We start from the raw sequence: 22355 nt of genomic DNA on the forward strand, positions 1-22355 counted from the left end.
CCAGTTGTACCCAATCCTCATACGTTACTATCACAGATACCAGCCAGTTCTCAAGTATTTACTGTAATAGATCTTTCAAATGCATTTTTCTCGGTTCCTTTACACCAAGATAGTTGGCATTTGTTTGCATTTACATTCAAGGGCAAACAGTTGGCGTGGACACGCCTTCCACAGGGAATGATACACTCCCCTACTCTTTATTCAAATGCCCTACAAACAGTCCTTCAGAGGTTTGAACCCGAACCACAGGTAGTAATTTTACAGTATGTGGATGACATACTACTCTGTTGCCCAGATCTAGAAACCGCAGAGAGGTCCACTGTAAGTTTACTATGTTTTCTAGAAAAAGAAGGGTGTAAAGTGAATAGACAAAAGGTACAAGTTAGTCAGACCAAAGTGGTCTTTCTAGGTCATTGCATTTCTCAAGGTAAAAAGCATCTTACACCTCAAAGAACTGAAGCAATAAGACAGATGAATGAGCCTAGAAATCATAAACAGCTACGAGCATTTTTAGGAATAGTGTCTCATTGTAGACAATGGATTATACATGCCAGTCAACTAATGCAATCACTGTATGACTGTGTAAAAAGTGAACCTTATTTGTTGACAAAAGAAGGTCAGATTTCGTTCCAACAATTAAAAGATGCCCTTGTTTCAGCTCCAGCGTTAGGGCTACCAGACTACACCAAACCATTTCAGCTTATGGCTGCAGAAGTTGATTCTCATGCTACAGGAGTTCTTACCCAGAAGCATGCAGGGAAACAAAGACCAATTGCATATCTTTCAGCAAGGTTAGATCCAGTGGCTAAGGCAGCGCCAACCTGTGTACGTGTGGTTGTTGCTGTCTCACTATTGTTGGACAAAGCATCAGAAATTGTCCTAGAGCATCCACTCACAGTTCAAACCACACATGATGTTTATGGGATATTAAACCAGGTCCAACCAAAACACATTTCCATGGCCAGACATTTGCGGCTACAGTGTTCTTTGCTGCTCCCCTCTACTATCACATTTGCAAGGCTTCAGACTCTTAATTTAGCAACACTGCTACCTCTCAAGTCTGAAGGGGGGAATAAGGACACTGATCCACACGCAAATTTTTTCCCTACAGACACACATGATTGTACAGAGCTCATTTTACAAGAAACAGCAGGCTTACCCAATGTATTCGAAACACCACTTCAAAATCCAGATTTAGAGCTGTTTATAGATGGTAGTAGGTTTGCAGATGACACAGGTAACTTTCATACAGGGTATGCAGTTGTGTCAGAATCTGAAACTCTCAAAGCAGAACCTCTTCCACCGAAACAGTCTGCACAAGAAGCAGAACTAACAGCATTGATTGAAGCGCTAAAAATAGCTGAGAATCAGACAGCTAATATATACACTGATTCTAGGTATGCACATGGTATTGTGTTTGACTTTGGAGTAATCTGGAGAGCTAGAGGTTACATGACAGCGTCAGGCCAACCTGTAAAACATGCTTCTCTGATCAAACAGATCTTAGAGGCTGCACAAGAAACAAAAGAAGTAGCAGTAATTAAGGTAGCTGCACATGTGAGACTCGACACTAGGGAATCTAGGGGAAATGATAGGGCTGACAAAGCAGCCAAAGCAGCGGCAGTCAAACCCTTACGACAGGTTCATACTGTAAACCTCACAGAAAATACTGAAGATAGACTGAGACAAGCACAGGAAGATGCAGGAGAAGAGGAGAGGGACAGGTGGAAAAAGGAAGGGGCAGAAGAACAAGCAGGAATTTGGAAGAAAGATGGACTAATATGTCTACCTAGAGCCTGGTACCCGATTGTAGTTGGTGGACTGCACCACCCTACTCATGTGTCTGCAAATGCAATGACACTACTGGCAAAGCAAGTCTGGTTGGCTCCAGGTTTTGGCAACTACGGAAGAGACTATTGTGCTGCATGCGTTATATGCCTGGCACATAATCCCGGACAGACGACAAAGACCCCTATGAAGCACCACGTCCGACCTCTCTATCCGTTTCAGCGATTACAAATAGACTTTATCCAGCTGCCAAAAAGTAATGGGTATGAGTATGTGTTGGTGTGTGTGGACATGTTCTCAGGGTGGCCAGAGGCCTATCCAGTTCGGAAGGCTTCAGCTAAAAACACTGCTGTAAAGCTAGTTGCCGAACTGATACCCCGTTACGGTCTCCCTGAAGTGATCGAGTCAGATAGGGGTACTCATTTCACTGGAGAAATATTTCAAAATGTACTGAAAATGTTGGGTGTTGAAAGTCAGTTACACACTCCATACCATCCTCAAAGTTCTGGTAAGGTGGAACGCATGAATGGAACTTTAAAATTAAAAATACAGAAAGCCATGGCTGAAACAGGAAAGCCTTGGACAGAATGCCTTCCACTGGCCCTTTACTCAATACGCAATACCCCAAGGGGTAAGACTAAACTGTCTCCATATGAAATTTTGTTTGGCAGGACTGCCAATTTAGGATGTTATTTTCCACAGCAACTTGTGTTAAATATTGAGTCATTGACTTCTTATGTGCAAAACCTCCAGAAACAATTAACTAAGGTGCATGCACAAGTTTTTGCTTCTCTTCCAGATCCTGACAACACTGAAGGAAGTCACAAGTTGGAACCAGGTGATCAAGTCTATGTAAAAAGACACACCAGAAAGGCTCTTGAACCAAGATTTGACGGACCCTTCCAAGTCCTGTTGACAACACCTACATCAGTCAAGCTTGAAGGAAAGGCATCATGGATACATGCAAGCCACTGCAAAAAAGCAGTACAAAACTCATGATATTGATGTTAATAATGTTAACACAGATGTGGGATAAATTAGTTAGAGCCACGGATTATCTAGATGATCAGATTTGGGATATATTGGATATACTAAACACTAGTATAGCTGTACAGAATCAGCTTATAATAGTCATCAACCAACATACTCTGGTATTGGATTACCTAACTGCCTCACAAGGGGGTATGTGTCAAATCATCGGACCCACCTGCTGTCATTGTATAGACCCGAATAGTACTATGAGTATGACATTTAAATTAGGGGACGTACAACGACTCAGAGATCAGTATGACAAAGATAATGACCAGAATAAGGATAGCTGGTGGTCAGATACCTTTTCTTTTCTTAACCCAGCCAACTGGTTCAGAGGGATCGGTGGGTGGGTTGCTGGGATAATGCAGAGCATAATACATATAGTTATGATTATTGTAGTCATATACGTACTATTCCAGATTGTGCTCAAGGGTATCTCAGTATGCACAGATAAACTTTGTGTAATAGATGCAAGAGTATAAAGTTTTTTTGTTTTTTTTTTTTTCTTTATTCTTATGTTATCCTCTAGTGATTCTAATTAATATTACTGTACTAATTTTTGTTTTTATATTTTAGTATACTGCTAAAGAAGAAAATAATTTGCAATAGAATAATTAATACTAGATTTGATTCTCTTATTAATAATATAAGCATGTACATGTGTAATACCAAAAATAAAGGCTTTGTCTTTGGCCCTGTGGTAATAAATAAAAGGAATATGTCAAAGGGGGGAATTGTAGAGATTAGACTGAAAGAATCCATTGTGTCTTTCTGCTGAGACGTCTGGCTTATCAGCAAGAAACTAGAGCAATGTTGACATTTCCTTTTTATGGACGCATTCCTTTGATAGTGTAACCTTTTACCTACATACTAGAAAGAATACCTCATCATAGTATAGATCTGCTTGTAAAGGAATGTGAAATATAAGCGCTTGTACGCATGTCTGTAAATGTCTTACTCTTTCCTATATAAAAAGGAGGGGTGAGCCTCAGTGGGTCAGTCGTGCTCCAGAGGGCGATCCCTGCATATGAATACACAACTCTTGTGCTGTGTGTTATTTACTTGGATTTCCTACAATTAAGAAGCCAGGGACTGATAAGGACTCAACAGTATCTAGTGTTGGATTTATTGGCTTCCCAACCAGTTAGAGGGGGTTACCAGAAATTAAAATTGTTTAATGCAGATTCAAGAATTTTTCTGGGTCTTTATTTTGAATACCTGCCAACCCAGAGGCTTAAACATAAGGTAAGACTTGATTCATACTTATTAAGTGTAAAGGTACCTTCACACTGAACGATATCGCTAGCGATCCGTGACGTTGCAGCGTCCTGGATAGCGATATCGTTGAGTTTGACAGGCAGCAGCGATCAGGATCCTGCTGTGCCATCGTTGGTCGGAGCAGAAAGGCCAGAACTTTATTTCATCGCTGGATCTCCCGTAGACATCGCTGAATCGGTGTGTGTGACACCGATCCAGTGATGTCTTCACTGGTAACCAGGGTAAACATCGGCAAGAAAAGAGAAATGGCGGGCACCGCACAAAAATGGTAGGTCAGGGATCAACCACGTGCATATAACAACATATGAAAACTACGCAAAGAACAAAGATATGCACAACAGTGGGATCAACCATCAATATTAACTTTTATTGAACATGAAATCACAAAGGACAGCAACAAGGACACATAGTATAAAAACAATTAAAAGAAAAGACCAACCCAGGTCCCCCCTAGATAATCTTGAATAACAAAACACCGGACCAGTATAGGTATATACAAGATAAATACAGGTGTATATAAATAGTACATAAATATCAAAAAATTATTAACAGCCTATACTGCCAGCCAACCTCAGCCTTGAACTGCCAGTTTGCATAGATGATAATAAATAGTCAACATACTTATCAGTAACCAACCCTATATCAAAAAATAAATATAAGGGTGAAAAAAGAGTCCTAGACCCTATAGCGTATCTCAGGTCTGCCCCAATCCTAATGCATATAAAGGCTTATCCCTGATTCTGGTGTGGATAGGCATGACCATGAAAGTATCCAAACTGTGCAAATTCCAAAGCTAAAGTGCAAATAGAGATTACCAAAAAAAGTCCATAGGGGGGGACCAAGGCCCCACGCGTATCGACGCTACTGGAGCGTCTTCAAAAAAAAGCTAAAAAAGTCAAATGGTGCTCCCTCCCTTCTGAGTCTGCCGTGCGCCCAAACAGTGGTTTACCCCCACATATGGGGCATCAGCGTACTCGGGATAAATTGGACAACAACTTTTGGGGTCCAATTTCTCCTGTTACCCTTGTGAAAATAAAAACTTGGGGGCTAAAAATCTTTTTTGTGAGAAAAAAATATTTTTTTATTTTCACTACTCTGCATTATAAACTTCTGTGAAGCACTTGAGCATTCAAAGTTCTCACCACATATCTAGATAAGTTCCTTAGGGGGTCTAGTTTCCAAAATGTGGTCACTTGTGGGGGGTTTCTACTGTTTAGGTACATCAGGGGCTCTGCAAACGCAACATAACACCCACAGACAATTCTATCAAAGTCTGAATTCCAAAATGGTGCTCCTTCTCTTCCGAGCTCTGCCCTGTGTGCCCAAACAGAGGTTTACCCACACATATGGGGTACCAGCATACTCAGGACAAATTGGAGAACAAATATTGGTGTCCAATTTCTCTTGTTACCCTTGTGAAAATAAAAACTTGGGGGCTAAAAAATCTTTTTTGTGGAAAAAAAAAATATTTTCTATTTTCACTACTCTGCATTATAAACTTCTGTGAAGCACTTGGGCATTCAAAGTTCTCACCACATATCTAGATAAGTTCCTTGGGGGGTCTAGTTTCCAAAATGGGGTCACTTGTGGGGGGTTTCTACTGTTTAGGTACATCAGTGGCTCTGCAAACACAACATAACGCCCGCAGACCATTCTATCAAAGTCTGCATTCCAAAACGGCGCTCCTTCCCTTCCGAGCTCAGCCATGCGCCCAAACAGTGGTTTACCCCCACATATGGGGTACCAGCATACTCAGGACAAATTGGACAACAACTTTTGGGGTCCAATTTCTCTTGTTACCCTTGTGAAAATAAAAATTTGGGGGCTAAAAAATCTTTTTTGTGGGAAAAAAAATATATTTTTTATTTTCACTACTCTGCATTATAAACTTCTGTGAAGCACTTGGGCATTCAAAGTTCTCACCACATATCTAGATAAGATCCTTGGGGGTCTATTTTCCAAAATGGGGTCACTTGTTGGGGGTTTCTACTGTTTAGGTACATTAGGGGTCTGCAAACCCAATATAACGCCAGCAGACAATTCTATCAAAGTCTGCATTCCAAAACGGCGCTCCTTCCCTTCCGAGCTCAGCCATGCACCCAAACAGTGGTTTACCCCCACATATGGGGTACCAGCATACTCAGGACAAATTGGACAACAACTTTTGCGGTCCTATTTCTCTTGTTACCCTTGTCAAAATAAAAACTTGGGGGCTAAAATATCTTTTTTATTAAAAAAAAAAATATTTTTTATTTTCACGACTCTGCATTATAAACTTCTGTGATGCATTTGGGCATTCAAAGTTCTCACTACACATCTAGATAAGTTCCATGGGGGGTCTAGTTTCCAAAATGGGGTTACTTTGGGGGGGTTTCTACTGTTTAGGCACATCAGGGGCTCTCCAAACGCGACATGGCGTCCGATCTCAATTCCAGTCAATTTTGCATTGAAAAGTCAAATGGCGCTCCTTTGCTTCCGAGCTCAGCCATGCGCCCAAACAGTGGTTTACCCCCACATATGGGGTATCGACGTACTCAGGAGAAATTGCACAACAACTTTTGTGGTCTAATTTCTCCTGTTACCCTTGTGAAAATAAAAATTTGGGGGCAAAAAGATCATTTTTGTAGAAAAAATGCGATTTTTTTATTTTCACGGCTCTACGTTATAAACTTCTGTGAAGCACTTGGGGGTTCAAAGTGCTCACCACACATCTAGATAAGTTCCTTAAGGGGTCTTGTTTCCAAAATGGTATCACTTGTGGGGGGTTTCCACTGTTTAGGCACATCAGGGGCTCTCCAAACACGACATGGCATCCTATCTCAATTCCAGCCAATTCTGCATTGAAAAAGTCAAACGGTGCTCCTTCACTTCCAAGCTCTGCGCTGCGCCCAAACAGTGGTTTACCCCCACATATGGGGTATCGACGTACTCAGGAGAAATTGCACAACAACTTTTGTGGTCTAATTTCTCCTGTTACCCTTGTGAAAATAAGAATTTGTGGGCGCAAAATCATTTTTGTGAAAACAAATGCGATTTTTTATTTTCACGGCTCTACGTTATAAACTTCTGTGAAGCACTTGGGGGTTCAAAGTGCTCACCACACATCTAGATAAGTTCCTTAAGGGGTCTAGTTTCCAAAATGGTGACACTTGTGGGGGGTTTCCACTGTTTAGGCACATTAGGGGCTCTCCAAACGCGACATGGCGTCCGATCTCAATTCCAGCCAATTCTGCATTGAAACAGTCAAACGGCGCTCCTTCACTTCCAAGCTCTGCGGTGCGCCCAAACAGTGGTTTACCTCCACATATGGGGTATCGGCGTATTCAGGAGAAATTGAACAACAAAATTTGTGGTTAAATTTCTGTTTTTACACTTGTGAAAATTAAAAAAAATGGTTCTGAAGTAAAATGTTTGCAAAAAAAAGTTAAATGTTCATTTTTTTCTCCCACATTGTTTCAGTTCCTGTGAAGTACGTAAAGGGTTAATAAACTTCTTGAATGTGGTTTTGAGCAGCTTGAGGGGTGCAGTTTTTAGAATGGTGTCACACTTGGTTATTTTCTATCATATAGACCCCTCAAAATGACTTCAAAGGTGATGTGGTCCCTAAAAAAAACATGGTGTTGTAAAAATGAGAAATTGCTGGTCAACTTTTAACCCTTATAACTCCCTAACAAAAAAAAAATTTGTTTCCAAAATTGTGCTGATGTAAAGTGGACATGTGGGAAATGTTATTTATTAACTATTTTTCGTGACATATCTCTCTTATTTAAGGGCATAAAAATACAAAGTTTGAAAATTGCAAAATTTTAAAAATTTTCGCCATATTTCCGTTTTTTTCATAAATAATTGCAAGTAATATCGAAGAAATGTTACCACTAACTTGAAGTACAATATGTCTCGAAAAAACAGTCTCAGAATCAGCGGGATCCGATAAAGCGTTCCAGAGTTATAACCTCATAAAGTGACAGTGGTCAGAATTGTAAAAATTGGCTCGGTCATTAAGTACCAAATTGGCTCTGTCACTAAGGGGTTAAAAAAAATTGAATTGTAAATACGCCAAACAGGAAATATCCCATTCAACTATGTCCCCCCTTTCTATACACACACTTATATACATATACACATGTATCGTGCACACACACAATGTTCATTTGCATACATAGAGATCACCACACCAATTAAAAAAAATTCTCTATGTTTGAGTCATATCTCCCAACTTTTACAAACCAGGGAAAATGACGTGTTATGGCACGTACCCAGTAATTATGTCTCTGTTGAAGCCCCATAATTTTCTCACCAGCGATACCCCTTTTATGGCCATTATAGAGTATGATTTTCCAAAAATGCCCCACACACACAATGAGTATGGTATCGCACAGTGAATCCTCTCCCCCACGCACAGTTTCATGCCACACGTACTGTACGATGACTTCACAGTGCCTCCAGTAAAGTATAATGTCCCCACAGTGCCACAAACACCCCCGCAGCACGGTGACCCTAAAATGCTCCCTCCTATAGAATTATATCACAAAAGTCACCCCCTACACACACAGTATCATGACCGACACACAGTATCATGGGCTTTCAGTATGTTGCCCCCTCTTAGTATGATGGCTCCACAGAGATTGAGGGCCCCCACACAGAAGGAGGGCCTCCATAGCCCCCACGCAGAATGAGTGACCCCATGGGCTAGATCCAACAGCGGAATATGTGCTGCATATAGTGAATTTGCTACACATTGATGTGTGTTTGGGTGCTATAAACAAAAGGATGAAAGATCGTCTATTGATTTCAAATTCAGTTGTACTCATTTTTCATTTACTACTCAAGGTACATAACGGCTGCACGTATCTAGTGTTGGATTTATTGGCTTCCCAACCAGTTAGAGGGGGTTACCAGAAATTAAAATTGTTTAATGCAGATTCAAGAATTTTTCTGGGTCTTTATTTTGAATACCTGCCAACCCAGAGGCTTAAACATAAGGTAAGACTTGATTCATACTTATTAAGTGTAAAGGTACCTTCACACTGAACGATATCGCTAGCGATCCGTGACGTTGCAGCGTCCTGGATAGCGATATCGTTGAGTTTGACAGGCAGCAGCGATCAGGATCCTGCTGTGCCATCGTTGGTCGGAGCAGAAAGGCCAGAACTTTATTTCATCGCTGGATCTCCCGTAGACATCGCTGAATCGGTGTGTGTGACACCGATCCAGTGATGTCTTCACTGGTAACCAGGGTAAACATCGGCAAGAAAAGAGAAATGGCGGGCACCGCACAAAAATGGTAGGTCAGGGATCAACCACGTGCATATAACAACATATGAAAACTACGCAAAGAACAAAGATATGCACAACAGTGGGATCAACCATCAATATTAACTTTTATTGAACATGAAATCACAAAGGACAGCAACAAGGACACATAGTATAAAAACAATTAAAAGAAAAGACCAACCCAGGTCCCCCCTAGATAATCTTGAATAACAAAACACCGGACCAGTATAGGTATATACAAGATAAATACAGGTGTATATAAATAGTACATAAATATCAAAAAATTATTAACAGCCTATACTGCCAGCCAACCTCAGCCTTGAACTGCCAGTTTGTATAGATGATAATAAATAGTCAACATACTTATCAGTAACCAACCCTATATCAAAAAATAAATATAAGGGTGAAAAAAGAGTCCTAGACCCTATAGCGTATCTCAGGTCTGCCCCAATCCTAATGCATATAAAGGCTTATCCCTGATCCTGGTGTGGATAGGCATGACCATGAAAGTATCCAAACTGTGCAAATTCCAAAGCTAAAGTGCAAATAGAGATTACCAAAAAAAGTCCATAGGGGGGGACCAAGGCCCCACGCGTATCGACGCTACTGGAGCGTCTTCATCAGGGGAAGGTTGTCAGGGCCGCGCTTAGTAACCCGATGTTTACCCTGGTTACCAGCGTAAACGTAAAAAAAACCCCAAACACTACATACTTAAATTCCGGTGTCTGTCCCCTGGCGCTGTGCTTCTCTGCACTGTGTAAGGTCCAGCCGGCCGGAAAGCAGAGCACAGTGGTGACGTCACCGCTGTGCTTTCCGGCTGGCGCTTACACAGTGCAGAGAAGCACAGCGCCGGGGGACAGACACCGGAATGTAAGTATGTAGTGTTTGTTTTATTGTTTTATTTTACGTTTACGCTGGTAACCAGGGTAAACATCGGGTTACTAAGCGTGGCCCAGCGCTCAGTAACCCGATGTTTACCCTGGTTACCAGGGGACTTCGCATAGTTGGTCGCTGGAGAGCTGTCTGTGTGACAGCTCTCCAGCGACCACACAGCGACGCTGCAGCGATCGGGATCGTTGTCTAGATCGCTGCAGCGTCGCTAAATGTGACGGTACCTTAAGGGTGTGGACACAAAATGAAATTATACTTTGTTTATGCCGAACACTAAAAGGATCGTCCACTATTCCGATAACCCCTTCTGTATCCCTATGTCTTTCCCCAGTAAAATAACAACACTTGTGCTCATCTCCAGGGTCACCACTGGTTCTGCCGAGGCTCCCATGACATTGTTATGTCACGTGACCCCCGCTACCAATCAGCACTGGTTTCACTCTCCCCTCCTATGGATGTAATTGACAACCGGAAGACATGAGAGAACATCAGCTCTTGATTTGTCCGAAGGAGAGGAGAGTGAAGCCAGCGTTTTCCCCAGCATCCTCAGATATAAGTGTGATCATTGACCAATAACCTCACTCATTTATCCTTTCCCTTTTCTCCTTTCCTAACTTTTCCTGGGAATCTGTTCCCTTTTATCATCTGTTTCCTCACCCTTCACACACTCAATAGAACTTTCAATCTATACTTATTCAGATACTGGCTGATGGCCAATTCATGCAGCAATATGTGATTGCTCTCATTTATTAAGTTGATGGCTGGATCCTACATAACACCCTCTGATTTGTAAAGTGCTACGGAATATGTTGGCGCTATAGAAATACAAATCATTATTATTATTATTATTATTATTATTATATTATACTCTATAATCTCATGACAGGATATTGTGGTCTTGCCATGGGGGCAGAGAGGACACGATGGCAGTGAATATAGGATTATACTAAAAATGCCAGCATACGGCACTATGAAACGAAACTAATTTTAATATTTGACAAACGTGAACTGTGTGAATTACTTGGATTTTGTATCTTGTCGTTTAATTAAAAAATACTTTTCTGCTATGGCAAATATGAGTTACAAACAGATTGGCTTTTCTAGCTACAGTAGTCGTTGTATAAAAGTGTATAGTAATAAATGCATTATTCTTGTTCAAAGTGTTTGTTTTCTACCAAACAAGGGATGTTCATACTATGCTAGCATAACTATGTATGTCTCTATGTCTGTACCTGCCAGATACACCTTTACAGTACAACATTATGCATGGCATTTGTGTATATTGAACATATCACATTTAGACCAAAGTTTGTGTTATCCTATGGTTACTACCTTATGGCCTACAACTTAACATATGTATTATATCACTTATCTTAGATTTCACACTTGCTGTATTCCTACCGCACTATATGCCTGTAAGGCCGGCGTCACACTTGTGAGTGCAATGCGAGAAACTCGTGTGAGTCTCTCGCATCAATACCCGGAACTGCCGCCGGCATTTGGGACTGGAGCGTTCAGCTGCATAGAAATACATGCAGCCGCACACTCCGGTCCCGAGAGCCAGGTATTGATGCGCGAGTTTCTCGCATTGCACTCACAAGTGTGACCCCGGCCTTATAGTAACAATACATTAACCAGGTTACACCTGTAATGCTTGTTATCACCAGTGACGCTCACAAAGTGTCAGTGTGGGTATACACACAGTGTGCGTACAGGTGCACTCATCCCCGACTCCTGTCTGCGGCTGCCGCATGATAGGCTTCCAGGTGTATTAGTAGAGTCAGTGTTTTTTGTTTTTTTTTTATTTGTCCAAAATAGAATAAAAACATTTTAAAAAAGCTGTAACTTTGTTCAGTTAGTGATTTATGTACTAAAACACAGCAAAAGGACATAAATTAAAAAAACAGCGGGGGGAAAAGAGGCAGCCGGATTTACCAACATATGTCAGAAAACTAATGGACTTACAGAATGTAGCAGCCCCCCTTCATAAAGGTGGAGGCAATATACAGTAGGTGCAAAATGCTGATGAACCAACCACTCTCACATCGGAGTGGTCACCTAGTTATAGAATTACACACGGATAAGACTTGTATAGAAAAAGAAAACAAAAAGCAGCACCAAAAGAAAACAAAGGGTGCAAAAAATCCTTCCAGGTATATACCAAACCTCATGCTATTATCCAGAAAAATGAAGGCAGCACTCCAATAGAGAAAAATAAAAGTGATTTATTGGCCCATGTGCGACGTTTCAGTCCAGGATGTGGACCTTTCTCAAGCTTGAGAAAGGTCCACATCCTGGACTGAAATGTAGCACATGGGCCAATAAATCACTTTTATTTTTTTCTATTGGAGTGCTGCCTTCATTTTTGTGGATAAGGCTTGTATAGTGCGCCAGTCACACAGATGTAATGCACAGTGCCTTGCTTACAGCCTATTAACGACGCCCATACTAATTAGATTTGGCGGGCTGCCCAGTGCTGTATAATGTTAGCCTTGTAACGGTTAGCCTTGTTATGGTGCCTGTCCCAGTGGGGTGCTGCTCAGTTGCCGAATCTAATTGAGGGGCATGGTTAATGGGCTCTAAGCCAGACACTGTGCACTACATATGTGTCACTGGCTTATTTGAATGCTGTAAAAGTAAGAAAGCGCTAATGATTTAAAAAAATAGAAGTGTTAGTAAATCGTCTTCAGAAATTAAGGGAACTTATCAGAACATTCATGCTGCCCAAACCACAGGCACTCACAACCACAGGCTGGCTGTACGAATGGGGCCAGGTTTATTATTCTCTGAAAAACTTCAGCATGTCAGAAGACTTGTACTTTCGAGATCTCGCCTGGAAACACAACTGGAGACCAAGTTATTTGGCTACGCCCCTGCTAGATGTTCCCTGTGCTGCTTGAGGTGATTGACAGATCACTCCTTATGTACACATGAGGTGTTGGGGAATCATGATCAGCATGCACATTGGTGCAGTACGAGCTGTCAGTCATAGGGCAAGGACGTGATTACAGCCACTGACTATAATACAGCAGATTTCAACAGCTGACATGTGCCCCTAACAGCCACGGGTGGAATCGCGATCTACCTGCAACTGATAATAGCCGAGCCAGAATCTCAATTTGCAGACATTGTATTTCGGGGTACAACCCCTCATCAGTGCAAAGAGGAGATCTGGTTTGGCTGGGTGAGAGGCGTCAGACCGTTATGCAAGAAGTATCGTTTCTCCTTGCGGAGATCGAATATTAGGTTAAGAAAAGTTACATCAGAACTTTATCATCGCGAAAATGTTTCTTACAATAGGACAATTTCAGCTTATTTAATTGATTTTGCAATACGGCAGCTTAGCAATAATTATTACTAAATGATTGCTTGGTCTTGTAATGTTATATTTAACACACAATTAATTGACTCATCGCACTGTTTTTGTGGCTTGTAGTTTATAGATAAACTGCTTGCATTCCATTTTTTATGGGCAATTATAAGTTTGCCTCCTTTTTCTCTAACTGCCTTTGGTAATTATTAGTTTGTTGCCGATGCATATGATATACTGCTAGTGCTAAACTCAATTCACAGCATGCTTTTGATGGAGCGTTGGTGTACAGTATAAATTGAAAATCTCCCGATGTACATAAGTAAAGAAGACCTGTCACCAGGTTAAAAATGCGACTTTTGCTCTTATTTTATTCCTATTGCTCCTCTGAGTATTACTTTTTTTTTTTTTAAATCCACCATGCAATACTATTGGGACGTTACTCACAGATCCTCCTGGGCGTGTTTTTAGGTGGCTCTGCATTATTTCTCTGTCAGGTACATCCCTTAGAAAAGACCATAAAATGTTGCAGGGAATTATTTTTTCTTTATTTAATGACCTTTGGCTCAGTCTCGAACCATTGCGACATGATGGATGAACGATCTGTAGGAAGATCGATCTTGTACAAGCCTAGATAGGTCCACCAGGGTCTTCTCCACTGTTATCTTGATAGAATCAACCATTGGGTTGTTCACCTCATTCCTCCTATTATTCCAAGCTTATTCGCCGTGCAATGCTCCTCTGGGAAATTAAATATGCAAATTTCCTCTTCTGAGAAAAAGAGGACTTAACTGTGACTTGTAGGATCGCTTCTTCCAACAGGTGGCGCTATAGAGTTAAGTCATCTTTTTCTCAGAAGAGGCAATTTGCATATTTAATTTCCAAGAGGAGCATTGCACGGCGAATAAGCCTCCTTACCTTGACAAGCCAGCTGGTATGTCACTCTCCATAAGGAGAAACATTACCCCTTAGACCCCAGTCCAGAGCCTCTCACCTAGCCAAATCAGTTCTCATGCTTCGCACTAACGAGGGCCAACAGCCCGAAACATGGTGTCTGCAAATTGAGATACTGATTTGGCTTTTATCCTGTCATATTGCACGACTTGTTAAAGGGTTGATTGTGACTTGTAGGATCTCTACTTCCAACAGGTGGCGCTATAGAGTTAAGTCCTCTTTTTCTCAGAAGAGGCAATTTGCGTAGAGATGGTGGAGGACACTCTCATGGGCTTAGGACCCTCCTCCACCCCCATTCCTCCATTCCAATCCCCCACATCCCTCATTGACCTTCCCCTGCATCCCATCATTGTCCTCTCTCCTACCTCCATCCATTTCCTCTCCTCCACCTCCATCATTGCCCTCTTCCCCACCCCATCATTGGCCTCTCCACCACCTCCATCATTGCTCTCTCCAGCACCTCCATAATTGCACTCTCCACCACCTTCATCATTGCCCTCTCCACCAGTCCCATCATTGCCCTCTTAATCAACCCATCATTGTCCTCTCCATCACCACCATCAATGCGCTCTCCACCACCTCCACCATTGTCCTCTCCACCACCTCATCATTGCACTCTCTACCACCCCATCATTGCTCTCTAATCCACCCCATCATTGCCCTCTCCACCACCCCATCAATACCCTCTCCACCACATCAATCATTGTCCTCTCCCACCACCTCCATCACTGCACTCTCCACCACCCCATAATTGCCCTCTCCACCACCCTCACTATTGCCCTCTCCACCACCCTCATCATTGCCCTCTCCACCACCTTCATCATTGCCCTCTCCACCACTCCCATCATTGCCCTCTCCACCACCCTCATCATTGCCCTCTCCACCACCCCCTTCATTGCTCTCTCCAGCACCCCAATCATTGTTAAAATTCATGGCAAAAATTGGTTCACAAGGACATGTATGGTAACCAACTTTTGCCATGAATTTTAACAATATTTTCTAAATAAACTTTTTTGGACTTTGAAGAAGCTGGAACGTTTTTTCCTTTTTTGACATACACGAGTGATCACACGAGTTCCGTGCTTCAGCAGGCCATATGCCACTGCAGGTGAGCTGGTTTCTGTGACGGGGTGTATGGCAGAGCAAGAAGGGACAACAGGCCGAGGGACGATCCAACGAGATTTATTAAAGGAGGGAGCATACAACATCAAATATCCATAATGTCCTTCAAGTCCACGAGAAGTCCACAATAAGTCCAAGTAAAGAAACAGATCTGGAGGTGCTTTCCAGTAATCCCGCACCCGATAAACGAAACAATAGTCCTTCCATGAGTCCAACACATCCACCACAATCACACGGATACCGATTGCTTCCTCAGACAGCTTCGGTTCCTTCTCTTCCAGTATCCAACACACAACTGGCTAGATCACACATGGGTCTCTTGTCTGTGCTCCTGGGATCCGCCCATGAAGGGGGGTAGGGGTTACACCTTCTATTCAATGGCTGGGTCCACCAGAAGATTCCAGACTTGTTGGCTCCGCTTAGTCTATCCAGTATGTACATTTGACCAGCCACCTGCTGTGAGGAAGAATGGCTATTCTTCACTAGTTGACAAAGCTTAATTACATTATAGCTTAGGGCTGCAAGTATTGGGGGAAGGAGACATATTGTTACAGGTGAACTCCAGCACAAGAAAATACATAAATTACAGCTAATAGAAACCAGAGAACAGTTACATACATCAAATGGCATATTATTCAAATACAGGACAGGGCAAAAATACATATCATGACAATCCCTTCCCCTCCCAATTTGTGTACGTACTAGGGACCTCTACAGGTCGCTGGTTAAGTACACACAGGCAGAGCGTAACTTACATGTGGCTTCATGCAGCCACGAATTGGCATCGTAGCTCTCCCACATCATTGCCCAGGAGAACATCTGCAGGCAGACCACCCATCACCCCAACCACACATCGCCTGACCCAAAAACCAAAGTTCAGATCCACAGTGGCTGTGGGAATAGTCCTCCATTGTCCACCAGCCAGTTCAATGACAATCCCAGGTCCTCAATGGATTGCCTCAGGCCGAACCACTCGGGGATCAGCCAGTGTGAGGAAAGCCCCTGAGTCACAAAATCCAATAAGTCTCTGTCCATCCAGCATGACCTCCTGCAAGTGCTTACCTCGATGAGCAGAAGTCGTCATAGCTGCAGGTTGCACACCATAAACTCCTAGTGGTGCAACATGGGTGGGTGAGGCACTAGGCCAGTCCTCACGTAGTGGTGACACGTCTTCCTCCATGGCACTTGGCTGTACATAATTAATAATACAACTGGGTACAGGATCAATCCTCATTTGAACAGCTGGGCAGGAGGCTTGCAGATGCCCTGGCTGCCCACATCGATAGCATCTATGCTGGGTCTCACTCCATCCAAGGCATCCTCTTGGGCGAGGGGTAAGGGAACCTGGAGGCCAGCTCCCACCTGAAGGTGCTGTAGGGGTTTGAGGATGACTCCTCCATGGGCTGGCTGGGCATGAGGCCTGCAGATGCCCCGGATGCCTACAACCATAACACCTGTGCTCTGCTACTTCCTCTCCTTGTCGTATTCCAGAAAACGCAGTAGAAGCAACTGAAGGCACATTTACACCGGTATCAGCATGAGGTGGTGGCTTAGAGGAACGGGGAACAATGGGGACAGAAGAACTGGGGGCCACCAGTGTTATGGAGCTGGTAGGCCTCTCTCGATCCTCTAACAGAACCCTCCACTGAGGCTTGATGATGAGAGCCTCATCAGCGAGAGATGCAGCTTCTTCCACTGTCGCTGGTCTCCTCTCACGCACCCATTCCCTGATCTTAACGGGGCACTGGGCAAAGAATTGTTCTTTTAGGATAACCTGGAGAAAGGTGTTCCATGTTAAGGCCTCCTCTGCCTCCAGCCAGCGATGACATATTTGTTTGAGTCTATGAGCATATATCTTAAAAGACACTTCCCCATCACAGGCCAAAGTACGGAACTGAGTCCTGTAAGTGTCTGACATCACAGCATAATGTTCTAGAATAGTCTGCTTAATCTCCGCATACTCACGGTTCCCTCGAGGGTCCATAGCTCTATAGGCTTCGGCAACTCCACCCTCTAAGAGCCCCACAAGATGTCGGACTCACTCCCTTTCCGGGACTTCCATTAATCGACACTGATGCTCAAAGTCCTGGAAGAAGCCCTCAATGTCGCCTGCAGCCTCATTAAAGGGCTTAAAGTCTTTGCGGGACACTCTGGGGAGTTCCCTCATGGTGGGTGCTGGGGTCACAGTCTGTCTGGAGCTTCTAGCTGCTTCCAAAGCGATCTGCCTCTCCAGCAATGCCATCTCCTGAGCTCTGTGAATGGCCTCCCTCTCCCTGTCCTCAGCTCTGTGAATGGCCTCCCTCTCCTCGGCTCTGTGAATGGCCTCCCTCTCCTGAGCTCTGTGAATGGCCTCCCTCTTATCGTCTATGGTGGCCTCTTCTCCCAGCAATGCCATCTCCTCCTCGTACCACACAGCCCACTGACTTTTTTGGATATTTACCTCCGGCTGCAGTCTTTCCTCCATTTGCTGTGAGGATCCTTCCTCAGCGTCATCTTGCAGGCGAACTCCTTCCAAAGCCTCAATTAGCTGCTCCTTGGAGAGTCCTTTAAAACGGACTCCTACTTCACGGGCCTTTGATTGTAGGCTCCCCAAAGTACAGTTCTTGTACTCTGCGGTGCTGGTTCTCGATGTTGGGCCATTGTCCTCCATTCCTTCTGCTCTGATCCCTCTGCTGCCAACCAGTTTGTGATGGGGTGTATGGCAGAGCAAGAAGGGACAACAGGCCGAGGGACGATCCAATGAGATTTATTAAAGCAGGGAGCATACAACATCAAATATCCATAATGTCCTTCAAGTCCACGAGAAGTCCACAATAAGTCCAAGTAAAGAAACAGATCTTTCCAGTAATCCCGCACCCGATAAACGAAACAATCGTCCTTCCATGAGTCCAACAGATCCACCACAATCACACGGATACCGATTGCTTCCTCAGACAGCTTCGGTTCCTTCTCTTCCAGTATCCAACACACAACTGGCTAGATCACACATGGGTCTCTTGTCTGTGCTCCTGGGATCTGCCCATGAAGGGGGTAGGGGTCTCACCTTCTATTCAATGGCTGGGTCCACCAGAAGATTCCAGACTTGTCGGCTCCGCTTAGTCTATCCAGTATGTACATTTGACTAGCCACCTCCTGTGAGGAAGAATGGCTATTCTTCACTAGTTGACAAAGCTTAATTACATTATAGCTTAGGGCTGCAAGTATTGGGGGAATGAAACATATTGTTACAGGTGAACTCCCAGCACAAGAAAATACATAAATTACAGCTAATAGAAACCAGAGAACAGTTACATACATCAAATGGCATATTAATCAAATACAGGACAGGGCAAAATACATATCATGACAGTTTCTTTTTCTCTTTTTGAGCAGAAACTTTTGACCTGGTAGAGGACCCATAGAGATTAAAGAGTAGACGTATGCAAAAGCCCATCATCATCAGGATACTTTCAAATCTATATTTAAAATTGCAGTCAGTGTCTTACGCTTAGTTACTGTATTTCTGTCTCTACTTTGGCAGGCATCCCACGAAATGTTAACACCAAACCCGGCGTACTTATATAGCCTCATCTGATCCTTATTTTGTGTTTACTGCTTTTCTCTGTCTCTTTTTTATACTTCAACTGTATTGTAACTTATGTTTCATCTCTTATGTCCTAATACAAGTTCTTTTGTTATGGGCAAATACTCAAATGGAAACACTCATATCCTGAAAAGTTTCTTTAATATTTCGATTCCTAGGCTGTTGTTTTAAGCAGGCAGCAGTGCTGTGCCACCATCAAATGCTGTGGCTGCCCTGTGCTTCCCTATCACCTTCTTTTTGCATTTGGCACCCTGAGAAAACAGGTCAGTAATTGGAAGTCATCAGCACACCCAGGTGAACTGTGACATCATCAAGGCCAGGCTGAACTGCGGTGACCTCAGGACCATGGGAAAATTCTGGTGATGATGTCACCACTGGTGAATGATGCTGCACTCTCAGCAGCTCATTCACCAGTGGTTTTCAACTGGGATGGTCGCATAATAGCACCGTCCAGGTTGAAAACTATTTAGCCACTAGACATGGATTACAGCATGGGACACAATGATGGACAGGTATGGTATGTTGTTGTTTTTGTATTTTACTTTTATTACAGGAGATCGAGGGCGTTGGGGAATTAGGTGTTGCAATAAGTATGGTTTAATTTAGAATATTAAAGGATTCTGTGTATTTTTTTTCAAATAAAGGATTTTATTTTGGCTGTGTCCTTATTTACAAACAATACAACTATAGGATTAGTAATGGATGGGTATTTTATAGACACCTCTCCATTATTAAGCTGTGGGCTTGATGTCACCTGACATTACAGAGGTGACATCAACCCCACAAATATAAACCCCACTTGCCACCGCTACAGGGCAAGTGGGAAGAGCAGGCCAAAGCGCCATAATAGGTGCATCTAATAGATGCGCCTCTTCTGGGCAGCTGCGGGCTGCTGTTGTTAGGCGGGGGGCCTATATCAATGGCCCCTTACCAGCATAAGAATACCAGCTGTGAGTTTTAGCAAGGCTGGTTGTGAAAAATGGGGGGACCCCACACCATTTTTTTTAAATTATTTGCTTAAATAATTAAAAAAACAGCATGGGGACCCCTCTATTTTTTGATAACCAACCTTGCAGTTTTGCCTGGTTGGGTCAAGAATATAGAGGGGAACCCACGTAGGGTTTTTCATTCATTTATTTTGTTAGATCGCAGGCGGCGGCTGTGGAATACCCCAATCATCCGTTCCTGCTGTCATTGTTATTAGTGGCAGCAGGTGTCAGATGATGGGGATAAGAGTCCCAAAAGCCCCCGGGGACCTGCTGTCATCGTTCGGACCTTAAGATAACTCTCATCATTCTCCTCTGCTTGCGCCAATCGCTGGCAGAGCAGGGGAGAATGATGAGAGCTGGCTTCAGCACCAGCTGCCTGGAAACAGCGCTTACTGCAGCGCTTCTTCCCTGGCGGCCTTCCATGTGGTACTGATGCGGCACACGGGCGGCACATGGTTGCCACTTATGTGCCACACATATTACACACACGGACACACGGGCACGAATATCTCAGGTACCGGTTTTTCCGGTACTGGAAATGTCAGGACGTGTGAAACCGGCCTAAACGGGTCACACTAGATACTAAAAGCAAAGGTTCACATACTTTTGCCACTCACAGATATATTGGATCATTTTCCTCATTTAAAAAATGACAGCCTAATATTTTGCCTTTCTTTGTAGGATTTGGTTCTCATTATCTACTTTTATGACTTGTGTAAAAATCTGATGTAGTTCTAAGTCAAATTTTTGCAGAAATATGAAAAATTCTGAAGGGTTTACAAACTTTTAAGCACCACTGTGAAGGAGGGGTTTGGGTGGAACACTAAACCATACCCCTTTTTTACTCTCTTCTGAATTCTTCTGATGTTCCTTTGCCAAATGACCTTAAAAACCTGGCGTGAGGCATTACGTGGTTGTTCAATATTTTAATCAAAGCTATGACAAGTTACGTTTCTAGGCGCTCCTTTGTTATCCCATCAAATTAAATCCTACTGTTTCCTGCTAGTTTACATCTATTTAAATATGTGGAATCTCTTTAGTTAATTGTGCCTAAATATATAAGGTACAAGTCAGCAAGCCTAATTATCATATTGCATATTATTAGTAATTAAAGTTTTATATTAAAATGCCTGATGGTTGTCTTGGACTGGGAGTTTTTACATCATGAGTGTCTAGAACAGACGTCAATATGGTTGTTTCTGCAACAACATAAGTTTGTCCAGAGCTTGTAGGAAACAGATACCCAGAGTATAAATCTGTCAAGTGAAGCTTTGCTTTGATGGTTATGGTCTATTTATTGGGCTTTATGGTGGGGACCTGACTGTAGTAAACATTTGCTTGGGCTGTCTTCTATTTGGGTACATTGACATGCGCCATTATTCACCCTAAGTCTAGGGTCACACCACCGTATTTTCTCTCAACTGAGAATCTGGCCAATTATGCTAATCACACTCTGACCAGAGTATGCTCATGGTGTGATCCAATTTTTTTGGATGAGGAGAAAATGGAAAAAAAATTCTCCATCTTCTCTAATCTGTCAGTCCATGAAAATCATGTCATCTGAGTGCAGTAGGATGTTATCCACACACTCATTGACTTGAATGGTCAAGTGTGATCCGATAATCAGATGCACTCGGCCATGCAGGACAATGGGAAAAAAAAATTGGACATTAACACGGCCCCATAGAACAACATTGGATTGAGCGCAATGCAATGTCTTGTTGGATTGCACTCGAATTGAAAATGTGGTTGTCTACACGAGCCCCTAGGGTGTATTTTCTGCCGGAAAACCTATTCTATAACACCAACTCCCAAGGATCCCACCCTGTAGAGTCCCAAAATCCACCAGGCAATTAACCAAAACCCAAACATAAAGGGGAGGTTAGCATCCACCTGATATACAACGCCCCACCACAATTTTTCCACCAACTCTAAGAACCCCCTCACCTCTGCTCGCCCAATGACCCAATGACATCATCATCCAACATATTGAACCTTACTTGAACCCCTAAATTAAGGGGCAGGAGGGTGGAACCTTTGCTCTTGGTGCTGACTGCTAGCACCCACCCTTTCTCTGACAGATAAACCCTTCTCAAATGTAAACATCCCCCTTACTGTCCAAACCATCTAAACT

This window comes from Ranitomeya variabilis, chromosome 7, assembly GCF_051348905.1.
Source record: "Ranitomeya variabilis isolate aRanVar5 chromosome 7, aRanVar5.hap1, whole genome shotgun sequence".
Lineage (NCBI taxonomy): Eukaryota > Metazoa > Chordata > Amphibia > Anura > Dendrobatidae > Ranitomeya > Ranitomeya variabilis.